The sequence below is a fragment of the Prosopis cineraria genome, unplaced genomic scaffold, assembly GCF_029017545.1.
Source record: "Prosopis cineraria cultivar Desert tree isolate PC_DT_omini unplaced genomic scaffold, ASM2901754v1 PC93, whole genome shotgun sequence".
NCBI lineage: Eukaryota > Viridiplantae > Streptophyta > Magnoliopsida > Fabales > Fabaceae > Prosopis > Prosopis cineraria.
In genome coordinates, this window is record NW_026555420.1 from 1 (window position 1) to 14,425 (window position 14,425).

At 31.3% G+C, this 14,425-nt stretch overlaps 1 pseudogene; it reads left to right on the top strand.

Annotated features, from left to right (window-relative positions):
• Positions 1-739: 739 nt before the first annotated feature.
• LOC129295347 (indole-3-acetaldehyde oxidase-like) lies at positions 740-10,809 on the top strand (annotated as a pseudogene).
• The last annotated feature ends 3,616 nt before the right edge of the window (positions 10,810-14,425 follow it).

Below are 14,425 nucleotides of genomic sequence, written 5' to 3' on the forward strand. Positions count from 1 at the left end.
TTTTTTGTCAATAGATAAAATTGTTTTTATTATGATTAAATATCATTAGTCTTTTAATTTAATAAAAATATATTGTTTTTGTTTTTAATTTGATAAAATATTTTCAATCCTTTAATCCTTAAACATTAGCCTCATCTATATTAATGTTAAGGATTGAGAAAATTATTGAAAATTATGAACATATTAATTTTATTTTTTAATAATAATTATTAATATAAAAAATATCATTTAAAATTAGTGATATAAGAATTAAAGGATTGAAAAAATATTTTATAAAAATAAAGAATTAAATTAAAATTTTATATCAAGTTAAAAATCAAAATTGAATTTAATCTGTTATTTTTATATTTGCTAACACTTTTATTAGTTTATTGCTCGAATCCGGCCAAAGTTAGGCCTGAGTCCTGACTCATTCATTAGCACCAACAAATCATAGCTTTGTAAAATATTAACAATAATTTAACTTTTATTATTTATTTTTTATTTTTTGGTTTTTTCGTTTTTTAGCTGTCGCTTCCACCAAGAGAATAAATCCATAGTCAAATGAAGGATTTGCGCGGAGCATGCTTGCCAGTAGTTATCGAACTTATCGTCACCTCATAAGGGCGCTCTCATAAGCAATGGGAATCATGAGCTGAAGAGAAAGTCAGAATTCAAAAAATCACACACACACACACACACCACACACACACACAATCCCTCAAGACAGCTCATCTGAGCTTTTGGGTTCGTCTGAGAAATGAACGAGAACGCCGGAGGAAGATCAGAGAGTTTGATTTTTGCTGTGAATGGAGAGGGATTTGAACTCTCAAGCGTGACCCATCAACCACCGTGCTTCAGTTCTTGCGTTCTAACACTCCCTTCAAGAGCGTCAAGCTCGGCTGCGGCGAAGGTCTGTCTCTGAAGCTCTGTTTCCTGATCATATCATGTTCACTAGCTATATAGTGTGTTTAGATTCTTGTAGTGAGTTCTTGATTTTGAAACTGGTTAGTCTGGTCAAAGTTGGATCCAGAAGGACACTGATAATACTTTCATCATCAGTCACTCATGTTGTTTGAATCCTTCTAACTTCATGAGTTATTAGTGTTCAGATCATCTGAACTTCACTCAATGTATCTTCTGATAATATATTGCATCGAAACATTTGATTTTGACATATAGGTGGCCAGTGATCAAAAGGAAAGATCAATCCGAGATTTTTCTCGAGTTAAAAAGTAGCTTGTTTGAAGTGTTCTATGGCTCTGCGGCTAGCTGTTCATAATTTGGGCCCTTAGGGGCTGGGAATGAAAAATAACAGAGCACTGTTAGCAGAAGATGAACATGTATATATACTGATTCTATATTGATCAGATGCAGAGCCTCACACTTAAGACTGAGAAAATGACAATGCTCTCTTCCTCTGTTTATACGACTTTCTCTCTGTTCTTACCATGATTGACTAAAAGGTCGCTGATAATGCTTTCATGAGTGACTCATGTGTTGTAGATGTTTTAATTAATCCTCCTAAGCTCATGAGTTATTTGTGTCGATGATCATCTGGCGCTTTACTGAGTGTATCTTTGTTTGTTTCGTCAATAAATTTGTATCAAATTATTAGACATGGGTGCCCAACAACCTCTGTATCTTTGCTTGAACATTAATTTCCCTCTGCTTTAGTGTAGACTTTGTTCATTGATATGAACAGAGGAAATGATCTCTGCTCTGTTCGTTTATTTTTTTGTCTATGAAATGTTTACCGTCAGTATGCTTCTTTTGTTTGGATATTTTAAGAAACAGAGATAGAAGAAAATTTAGAGCTGGGAACAGAGTATGCTACCTTTTACTGTTTTCAGTTATTAGTTTATTTCATGGTTAATTTTCTCCTTCATGTTATAACACAGGTTGTTTAAATTTTCTTTTATTTATAAATAAGTTCTTTATTTGAGACTAATACGCAATTTTCCCTTTCTCTTTTGTCCTCAAAATTTTTCAACTTCTAATTCATGGTTCAATCTCTATGGTTCCCAGGTGGTTGCGGAGCTTGTCTAGTTTTATATCCAAATACAATCATGTGTTGGACCAAGTTGAGGATTTCACAGCAAGTTCTTGTCTCACACTGCTTTGCAGCATACATGGATGTTCCATAACTACAAGTGAAGGCCTTGGAAATAGTAAAGATGGCTTCCATCCAATTCATGAAAGAATTGCAGGATTCCACGCTACTCAATGTGGATTTTGCACTCCTGGAATGTGTGTCTCTCTTTTTGGAGCTCTTGTAAATGCTGAAAAAACTAATCGTCTTGAGCCTCCTTCAGGTTTTTCAAAAGCCACAGTTGTTGAGGCTGAAAGAGCCATTTCAGGAATCTTTGTCGCTGTACTGGCTATCGACCACTTTCTGATGCCTGCAAAAGTTTTGGTGCTGACGTTGACATGGAGGATTTGGGGTTAAACTCTTTCTGGAGAAAAGAAGAAAGCGATGATGTAAAGATAAGTAGGTTGCCTAAGTATGATGATCACCATAAGAAGACTAACTTCCCTGAATTTCTAAGGAAGATCAAAGCCGATGTTCACATGGCTCGTGAAAAACATAGTTGGCTTAGTCCTACTAGTCTAAATGAGCTCCAAGGTTTACTGGAACCAAACAATAATGTTGGAACCAATATAAAGCTTGTTGTCAGTAATACAGGAACGGGCTATTACAAAGATACAGAAACCTATGACAAGTACATTAATCTGAAGGGAATTCCTGAGCTCTCAAAGATAAAAGGGATGCGACAGGGATTGAAATTGGAGCAACGGTGACTATATTTAAGGCTATTGAAGCGTTAATGCCAAAGAGCAAATGTGAGTTTCTCTCTGACTTTGATATGATACTTGAAAAACTTGCTGATCACATGAGCAAAATAGCCTCAGGATTTATAAGGAACACAGCCAGTGTAGGCGGCAATCTGGTGATGGCACAAAAGAATCATTTTCCTTCGGATATAGCCACCGTACTTCTTGCTGTGGATACAGTGGTTCATATAATGACGGGCACAAATTTTGAATGGATTACATTGCAGGAGTTTCTGGAAAGGCCACCAATAGGATTGGAAAGTGTTCTTTTAAGCATTAAAATCCCATGCTTGGAATCCAATAAAAATGATCCTCCAAAACATAAACGTAAAATACTCTTCGAAACTTTTCGAGCTGCACCTCGACCCCTTGGAAATGCGCTACCTTATTTAAATGCAGCTTTCTTGGTTGAGGTTTCTCCGGGTAAAGATTCTGAAGGAATTGTGATCAATAAGTGCCGGCTTTCTTTTGGTGCTTATGGGACTAAACATGCAATTAGAGCCAGAAAAGTTGAAGAACTATTGGAAGGAAATTGTTAAGTATTGGAATTGTACTTGAAGCTATCAATCTGCTTACAGCCAATGTTGTACCTGAAGGTGGAACTTCCAAGATCTCTTATCGGTCAAGCTTGGCAGCTGGTTTTCTCTATAAGTTCTTTAGCCCTTTGATTGATCTTACTGAAAAACTTATGAATTACTCAGATGGATATACTGGTTCATCAATCATGAGGACTGTTGACTTAGAAGAAAATAATGGGCAAGTTCATCATGATATAGCTCCTACTTTGCTATCATCAGGAAAGCAAGAGATTCAAGTAGGTGATGAGTATCGCCCCATTGGTGAGCCAATTACAAAATCTGGAGCAGTATTACAAGCTTCAGGTTTGTTTTGTACATTCAAGTTAAAAAATAACTTGACAGCCTCTTTTGTTTCATATTTTTGGCATTAATTTGAAAGTGGCTAGTAAACCAATTATTTAACAAACAATATGGCATGTGGTTTTGCAAAAACTTCCATTTTATCTCCGACACTAACTATTCAATCATGGTCAAAATGTATTTTCATTCCTAAAATTCTTGTAGAATGCAATCTTAGCATTTACCACAGATTATCAGAATCATAGCAGGAAAACTACTGATTAGAACATCTAAATCCTATTTTCATGCCTTAATTTTAACCATTCATGAATTCATTGATTTCCACATTCTGCATTCATTAACTACCATTTATTTGAAGGATTGCTTACTATTGAAGCAACTTTGTATGCACATTCTTGCTTCCTCATCTCACTGCCTGCTACCTAGTCTATGGAAGTCATTAAGTTGACTATGATTAAAAAGTAAACATATATTTCACTTTCAATGCTTCAACCGATTTTTTTCCCAATAAACTAAGTTTGTTCTCTCATTTTTGCTTTCTCTTGTCTGTATGTGTTATGTATTGGAATATCTTTTCATGAAGAAGTAATATTTTGCAAAAAATCATAGGTGAGGCTGTGTATGTGGATGACATTCCTGCACCAACAAATTGCCTATATGGAGCATATATTTATAGTGCAAAACCTTTGGCAAGGATAAAGAGTGTAAAGCTACAACAAGAAGATGGAGTGAGGGCAATCATTTCAAGTAAAGACATCCCTGATGGTGGAGAAAATGTAGGGTCAGTTTCTGGATTTGGTATTGATCCTTTATTTGCAGATGAGGTTGCTAGATGTATCGGTGGCCGTGTTGCCTTTGTGGTGAGTGTTTGACTAACTTATGTTGGTCCACCAAAAATTAGAACTGTTTTATTTATTATTACTACATGAATCTGTTTAGGTTGCAGACACTCAGAAACTTGCTGATATAGCGGCAAGCTCTGCCATTGTTGAGTATGATTGTGAGAATCTTGAACCGCCCATTCTATCTGTGGAAGAAGCTGTTGAAAGATCTAGTTATTTTGAAATTCCTCCTATGTACTATCCACAACAAGTTGGTGATATAACAAAAGGAATGGCTGAAGCAGATCACATGATTCTTTCTGCTGAGGTACATGCATGGAATAAATCAATTTCTTCTATGTATAATAATTTCCTCTCCTGTATAATACAAACATGCCACAGAATTAAAAAAATGAGATTATTTCACTTCTTTGCATGACAGGTTCTATACATCTATAGCAATGATACATAACGTAACAAACTCCAGAAAAAAAACATGCAAGGATGACAAAATCAACTAATTTATGGTTTAAGAAGATTGGGTTCAATGACAATTTGGCCCCTAAATTATAGGTTCAAGAGCATATGAGACCGTAAACTTGTTTTTAGTATAATGTTTCTTTTCAACTTTTGAAAATGAAGTAATGTCACCCTTATTTTTAACGAAAGTTAACTTTGACTATTAATTAACCAAAAAGGACTACAAAATTTATAGAAAATGACCAAGAAATTTTCTTGGTCCTTTTCCATAAATTTTTGAGTCATTGTCATCAATTTTTGGGTCCTTTGATGTAATTTTCTTGATACTTTTATATAATTTTTTTTTGTTTTTTTCTGGTCAAATAACGGTTAAAATTAACTTTTGCAAATAGTAGGGAAAACATTGTACCGTTTTTAAAAGTTGAGAAGAAATATTATATCAAAAAATGAATTTAGAGTCCCAAACTCTTTGACCTATAGGTTAGGGCCAAATTTCCCTTTATCCCTAAGAAAGTCTATATATTTCCTTTAATATCCTTATTACCATCACCCTTTTTATTTTGTCACAATTTTTTTTTTGTTCTGTATTTGATAAGTTTGATTATGAATATAAAAGTTTAATTAGTCATGTATTCAAACATATTCTTCATCATCATCATCTGTTCACATTTATTCTTCATTATCATCATCAACTTCCACATTTATTCTTGAAGTCCATATTTTACATAATTTGACATTTCTTTGTGAATTTCTTGGTTAATGTAAATCTAGATCAAACTTGGGTCTCAGTACTACTTCTATATAGAGACACAAACTGCACTTGCTATACCTGATGAAGACAATTGCATGGTGGTTTACACTTCAAGTCAAGGGCCAGAGTGTGTACACACTACTATAGCAAGATGCTGAAATATACCAGAGAAATGTTAGAGCAATCACAAGAAGGGTTGGTGGTGGTTTTGGAGGAAAGTTCATACAAGCCATCCTGTGAGTATCTAGTTTTGTATTATATAATTCATCATACTCTTTCTATACTATTGCCTGTGTGTACAAATTTTGCTCATTCTGATTTCTGACCATACTTTTGAAAAAGAACAACTCACTCTTAAAAATTTGTCGGAATAGCATGCATGTTTTCTACTTTAAGACACAGAATTTTTGAAGACTGCTAGTAATTGTGCCCGAAATAGATTTAGGTGCAAGATACATGATATTTCTGACAGCTGCTATAGCAATAAAATGGACATTGTATATGTGTAGTGTTTAGGAATGTTTAGTGTATGCGCTTTACAATCAAATCTTTCAGGTTGCTACATCATGTGCACTTGCAGCGCATAAATTACGACGCCCTGTTAGGATGTATATGAATCGTAAGACGGATATGATAATGGCTGGAGGAAGGCATCCTATGAAGATAACTTATAATGTGGGATTTAAGAGTAATGGGAAGATTACTGCTTTAGAAATTAAGATATTGATAGATGCAGGGATATATGAGGATGTATCTATAATAATTCCCCATGCTCTAATAGGTGCACTTAAGAAATATGATTGGGGTGTTCTATCTTTTGATGTAAAATTATGCAAGACTAATCTTCCTAGTAGATCTGCAATGAGAGCTCCTGGGGATGTTCAGGGATCATACATTGCTGAAGCTATAATAGAACATGTGGCATCTACACTTTCAATAGATGTAGATTCTATCAGAAGCATTAATTTCCACACATACAAAAGTCTGTGCACTTTCTACAAACATTCTGCAGGTGACCCTATTGATTATGCCTTGGCATCAATATGGGATAAATTAGCTGTTTCTGCAAGATATAACCAAAGGAGTGAAACTGTGAAAGAGTTTAACAAGAACAATATTTGGAAGAAAAGAGGTATATCTCGTTTGCCTGCCTTTTATGAAGTAGGAGTGAGACGTGCACCAGGAAGAACAAGTATTTTAAAGGATGGGTCTGTTGCTGTTGAAGTAAGTGGCATTGAAATAGGTCAAGGTCTGTGGACTAAGGTGAAACAAATGGCTGCATATGCTCTTGGTTTGATCCAATGTGAGGGATCTCTAGACCTCTTGGATAAAATACGTGTCATACAAACTGATTCATTGAGCATGATTCAAGGTGGGATAACTGGAGGTAGTACTACATCAGAGTCAAGCTGTGAAGCAGTGAGGCTTAGCTGTAATATCTTGGTTGAGAGATAATGCCTCTCAAGGAAAAGTTGCAGAAGGAGATGGCTTCTGTCAATTGGAAGACTCTTATTTCTCAGGTATATACAGGAAATCTCAAAACCAAAAAAAAAAAACACTTTCTTTTTTAATATGATAATGTGGATGAAATTTTTTATTCAAGACAATGATTCAAGAAAAATAGATAAATTCTTCAAGTAAAATTTATTTACCCCTCTCGAATTTTACTCAAATTATATATCTACCCTCTATTTCAAAACTAAGAATTTTTCTTAAATTTTGCGAGAGAATAGAGATTTCTTTTTATTTACCTTTACCTTTTATTTTGAATACAAACTGCTAAGAAGCAATATCTAACTACCATGTAATCAACTATGTGTCCCTTTGTTGCAGGCACACATGCAAGGTGTGAACTTATCAGCAACTTCATTTTATTACCCTGACAACACAACCAACATGTACCTCAATTATGGTGTTGCAATGAGTGAGGTAGGTTTATAATGTCTTATCCAATTTCTTATTCAAAAAGTGGTATTTTCTGAAGCTCGTGAATGGCTATGTAGTTCAAATGTTTTTTGAAATTGCTGTAGAAGTTGTATTGTTGTGTCAGATTATCAATAATGTGAAACTAAAAGAATGTCTTACAGGTGGAAATAGATCTTTTGACAGGAGAAACCACAGTTCTGCAAACAGATATTATATATGATTGTGGAAAGAGTCTCAATCCTGCTGTAGATTTGGGACAGGTGAGCTAGCTAAGATTTCTATTTACTACTCTCTATTTTAAAATAATTATCATTTAAAGTAATGTCAAAAATAATATAAAAATTAAAATTTATAGAAAGCTACTTGATTCATAAGTCTTGAATAGTGTGGTTCACCTTAAACTTTTTTTGGTCAAAGTGGTTCACCTTAAACTTAGCGTCATTTATAGGAAACATATCTAATTAAAAATTATTACATACTTTAATTTATAGAATATTTTAAATACATTTATTTTTATGTGGTAGTCTGAAATACATTTACATATACTAATTCTCTAACAACTCTTGACCTATTCTCTCTCCTATAAAATCAGGACATCGGAGTCAATGAGAGGTGAAATTGTAGGAAAATTGAGAATTTATTGGATTTTTAAAATAAAAAATTATTTTGAAATAAAACTAAAACGTTAAGGAGAGAATTACTTTTAAAAGTAAGATGATCCTTCTATGAACCATAAGAATAAGCTTGGAATGATATGATGGTTATTCACATGTATGATGGATTTATGAATAAAAAACTTTCAAGTTGTATTTTTGTCTGTCTTCCTTCCTTTCTTTCATAAACTGCAACTTTAAGGATGTGCTTTAATTAGACAGTCCAAATTTTTATGTTAGATTAGCGCAAGCAATATATTTAACCTACAGTCCAGTTTTCTTCCCATTATTATTTTTTTGGACAAACATTATTAGTTTATTTCTTTTAATTAAGTTCATTCTAGTGATAAATTGTCCAGCAATTATTTCTAGACCAAATTGACATTACAATATCTTATAGTCAATTATTAGTTTAGGCTTTGATCAATCTGTCGTGCCTATACCGTAATTCAAAAAAAAAAAAAGGTGGAGAGAAAGACAAAAAGTACAGCGTGTTCCCAATTCTTTCTCTCTCCTTCCTTGCATTATGGTATATTGATAATGGCAGCACATATTCAGTTTTTTTTATTCGTCTGGTTCTCTACTGTATATTGAGGATGTATGTGAAATATATTTTTTAATTGTTTTTATTAGTAATTGTCTGTATCAATATACGCATTTAAAAAAAATTTGTCAAAGATCTAATTGCAATTAATTTTCTCGTTGAGGATTTTACTGCCATTCTCCCTATTTAAAAGGGAATAAATAAAAAGACTCAAATAATTAACCAAATATTCTAGGTTGAATTTTCAGTTATTCTCAAGAAAAATAATGCTAAAATGATAATCTCGTCTTTAAATTATATGTTTCTAAGAACTTAAACTCATTTTTTGTGCATTTTTACCTTTAAACATTTAAAATCATAGTAATTTCTCCCCTGCCATTAACTTTAATTGTTAGATGACTAAAAAATTATATAAAAAAGACCAAAAAAATAATATTTATAATTTTTGGATCATTTTCTATAAATTTTGGTCATTCTCTTTAATTTTTGAGTTAACTAACAGTTAAAATTAATAGTAAGAGAATATTGTCATAATTTTAAATGTTTATAGGTGAAAATGCACTGAAAAAAGTTTATGATTACAAATGTTCTTAGACCTATAGTTTAAAAGCCAAACTGCTATTTTACCCAAAAATTAAGAAAAGTCATTAGATGTTGAAGATGCACCTAATTTGACATAATCATTTTTGCTTGTTGTAGATTGAAGGAGCATTTGTACAAGGGTTAGGGTTTTTCATGCTTGAAGAATACGAAACAAATCAAGAAGGATTAGTGTTAGCAGATGGAACATGGAATTACAAAATCCCAACATTAGACACCATACCTAAACAATTCAATGCTGAAATTTTCAACAGTGGACATCACCAACATCGTGTTCTCTCTTCAAAGGGTATGGCTTTTTAATTATCAGAATTCTTAATTCCATAGTTTTCTAATTTATTGTTTCTAACCATACGCTCGTCTCTTCCTTTGGTACGCATCCTTTTGATTAGTTCATTACTACTGCATAATAGACATTCTAAATCGATTATTTAAGACATTTTACGTGAGATGGTACTAGGAGTGTAGCAAATATTATGAATGTAAAATTGAAGTTATTAATGTATAGTGTTTCTCCTAAACTAACGTACAATGAAAAGAATTGGTTATAACTGTTTTATTTATCTTTCTTTTATTCGTTGTTAGGATTGTATAGTTACATGTTATTGGATTACCTCGTAATCAAACTCTTCAATAACACATGTAACAAATAAAGGAAAGGTATGTGTCAACTTCTCTCTGGTGTTTTTCTTTTTTTTTTTTTTAAGTTCCTTGCTGGTTCAAGTGCACAAAGTAAACCTACTTTATATGTATATGGACAAGTCAAGTCAAGATGGAGAGAACCAAAATCCATACAAGGGTTGAAATGGAAAGCATCCTATTAAGTTCTGTCTCACTCTATAGGAGCGTTTTTTTTTTTTTTTCATAAACTAGCGCTATGATAAGTGCACTCTTGTAGATTTTTTTTTTTTGTAGCAATAAAAGTATTCTCATGTTAAAAGATACTTCAAATTTTGTTTTTGAAGCTTCCGGCGAGCCGCCGCTACTTCTAGCAGCCGTGGTTCACTGTGCTACTAGAGCGGCTATCAAGGAAGCTAGAAAACAGCTTCTTTCATGGAGAAACTCAGATGAAATTGATGAACCATTCCAATTGGATGTGCCAGCAACCATGCCTGTTGTAAAAGAACTTTGTGGATTTGACATTGTGGAAACATACTTGAAATGGAAAATGGGCCAAGTGTGAAGGAGTTTTAAAATTGGAAATAATTTACTGTGTATTTCATGTTGGGATGCTGAAGAATTATGGATTAGTTTGTCAACATTTACTGTGTATTTCAAGCTTTGTTCCTCAAGTTACTAACACTATATTAGAGATATTCTGATGCTCCATGTTTTTTTTTTCCTTGCATTTCTTGTAAATTTTTTTATAAGTAGAAGGAATATATTCTTTTTTTGGTAAATCACATTAGAAAATCTGGGAAGAATATTTATTGTGAATAATGACCAAATAATTCTAAAATTGCTCTGCAAGACAAAAGACTTAAATGTAATTAAATTTATTGTGAAAAGATAAAACTATCCCTGATACACACACATATTTATTGTGATGGAGAAATTAATTATTGTTAAAATAGAAATGAAACTTGTTTTTTGTTAAATGAAAACTTATTCACCAAATTACAACACTTCTTCTCTATCACCAACTTAATATTTTGAAATTATTAATGCAGGGATTGATTATTATTGAAATGGAAATGGGACTTGCTTTTCTTAAATGGCGACTTGTTCACCAAATTATAATACTTGTTTCTCTCTATTACCAACTTAATTTACTACTAAAAAATTGTAATTAGCAAGAAAATTAGTGAGGAATGTTGATTGTATAGCTTGATTTAAATTAGCGAAAAAAATAGTGAAAAATTATCAATCCCTCTCTAAAATAAGAGAATTAGCAAGAAAAATAATAAAGGACTATTAATCTTTCTCTATAATAAGATAATTAGTAAGGAAAATAGTGAGGAACTACTAATCCCTCTATAAAATAAGAGAATTAGCAAAAAAAATAACGAAAGATTATTAATCCTTCTATAAAATAAGACATTTAGTGAGAAAAATAACAAGAGATTGCTAATCCCTCTCTAAAATAAGATAATTAGTGAGGGATTCTATCCCTAACTAATTATTGCTAAAAAAAATTAACTTTTGACAATGACTTTTAATCATATATTTAATTATCTTTATTTAAAAATTAAAATTAAAATTAAAAATTAACAAAAATATTCATAATTAAATTATTTAATATTTAATATTTTCTTTATTTTAAGTTAATTTTCATTAATAAAATTAAAAATATAATAAAAAGAATAGTTTAAATGAAATATAAATATTTTTAACATATTAATAATTGAAAATAAAATTTAACATGTTTATATGTGTGTATTTTTATAATATATTATTTAATATATTTATGTAGTTAAATAATATATACTCCCTCTCTTCAAAAATATAAAGCATTTTTAACTGAATCTCACCTCTAATAAAGTGGTTACCTACTTTTCAACTAACCCTATTTTTTCATATTTACCCATATTAGACACCTTACAATAAATATAAATTCATTATCAATAGGGGCACTTTTAAAAAAACAATGATTACATCTTGAAAGACTAAAAATGACTTACATTTTTAAACATCTAACTCCTTAAAAAATGGCTTACATTTTTAAATGGAGGGAGTATTTAATTTTTTATATAAAGATTGCAGGTGCCTTTCAATTCAACTGGAAAAGAATAAGAGCATAAAACTTGAAAGGTATGAGGTCAAAGGTTCAAGTCTTGGCTTCGACATAAATATAATGAGTATATAATATGATAATGGGCAAGTGACATGGCGCAAGATGGATAATAACATGTCATGAGTTATCATGTATGTGACAGGTGATAGGACATAAGATGATAGGCAAGGCATAAGGTTGTTGGTGACATGTCACAAGTTGACCCACATATGATGAAGGATGTGGCATCACTATTTTTAAATATAAGTATATTTAGCAAGGGATTAGCGAGGGACTAATTCCTAGCTAAATTATTAAATTTTGAAAAGTATTAATGAGGGATTAGCTAAGGATTCAATCCCTTGCTAATTTTAGTGAGAGACTAAATTTCTCGATAATTAACAAGAAAAATATGATCTCTAGCTAAATTTAACGATCTCTTTTTTAGCTATGAATTTAGCAAGGAATTTTATCCCTTGCTAAAACATGATTTAGCTAGAGAAAATGACAATTAGCTAAGGAAAATGGCATTTAACGAGGAATCTATCCCTCACTAAATTTTATTTTTCTAATAGTGATTTTATGAAATTATTAATGAAAAAATTAATTATTATTAAAATGAAAATATGATTTGTTTTTTTCCTAAACTGGAATTGTTATTGAGAGAGAGAGTCAAAGTGTGTATGTGGGGTTATGTCTTTTCATAATAAATGTTAATTACATTTAAGTCTCATGATCCAGTGGAGCAACTTCAAAATTGTTTGGTGTTTGCAATAAATATTCTTCCACGTCCTATATTGTGATTGTCCCTATGTTTTTTTTTTTTTTCAGATGAGTCACACAATTTAGACCTTAATGGATAATTGCTGTTACCCAAAAATTGAAAGTGCATAAAAGCCCAAAAAAGTCGCCATCAATTGGGCTGGGGCAACTAAAGTAAAACATGCAACAACAACAAAAAAATAAAAAACAAATGAATGCAGACTATAACAAGGAAAACAAATATAGCCCAAAAAGAAATTCAGAATGAAATCCTCCTCAAATCCACTTCAAATCAGCACCCTCCTAACTTTTCAAACATCTATCTTCAGATTTAGCTTTTACAAGAAAAAAATCTTGGTTTTTCGTTTTTTAAAAAGTTTAGATGAGTTGAATCTTAAAAATTATGGAGATGAAAATATGCATCTAGGTTCTACACTCTTTCCAGACTAGCAAGAACTCACCTAATTCAAAGAGAATGACAACTTTGTCTAGAGAAAATGAATTATAAATATTAATTTAAATAATTAAAAATGCAAGAATATTAATTGCAATGAAATATTAAAGTTTTAAATATACTCTCAGTTTTACAAGTAACATTGTTATTTATAAATATTTGAATTAATATTTATAATTTATTTAAAAAAATTCAAAAACCTTACAGTTATTAATTCAGTCTTTTAAAATTTAAATGTTATTTCTCTCATATCCACTTGATTGAGGCTGACTACATCATAAAGAAATTTTTCTCGCAAAGATTACTTTTGAGCTATCATTCCAATGCTGTTTATAATGATGGTTTGTCCCCAATATCAAATATTAGTGCTGACTGAACAGTTAAGATAAGTGTTGCATCAGTGTTAATCGAGTTCCATAACAACATAAATAACTGTCTTTTTTTAATTTAGTGGTAGGGTTTTAAACATTTAAAATTTAAAAGTTAAAAATTTTTTTTGTATATTTTAAAAATTTAAGATTCATGATGTTATTAACACAATAATTTTAAGTTTAGAATGGTTGGTAACCCAAAAATTAAAACCAAATTATTTCGGTCAAAAAATGCAGTTGCGGTGGGTAAAATCTCAAGTTTCAACCACACTTTTGCCAATTGCCGACACCATGCCAAGCCTCAATCAATCACACTTTACCCTCAAATTTGGAAGTATGAGTATCTGATTTTTTTTTTTAAATATTTGAAAAGGATAAAATTTAAAAAAGAAGAAGAAGAAGGAAAAACAGGTCATCGTTAATTTATTAATACCAAACCAACAAGTGAATGATGCAAATTTGATTCGTATCTCATGTCCTAATCAATGCTTACTCAAGTGCTTTCTTTTTTAAAAAAAACTCAATATATAAAATATAAATCAGTAAATAAAAATTACAAAGATAAAGTCACTAAAATTAAAGTATTAAGAAAATATTTAAAAGGCATCTAATCTAAATTTAAAATAAAGACATGTGCGGCCTTTTTTTTGTGGTTTGA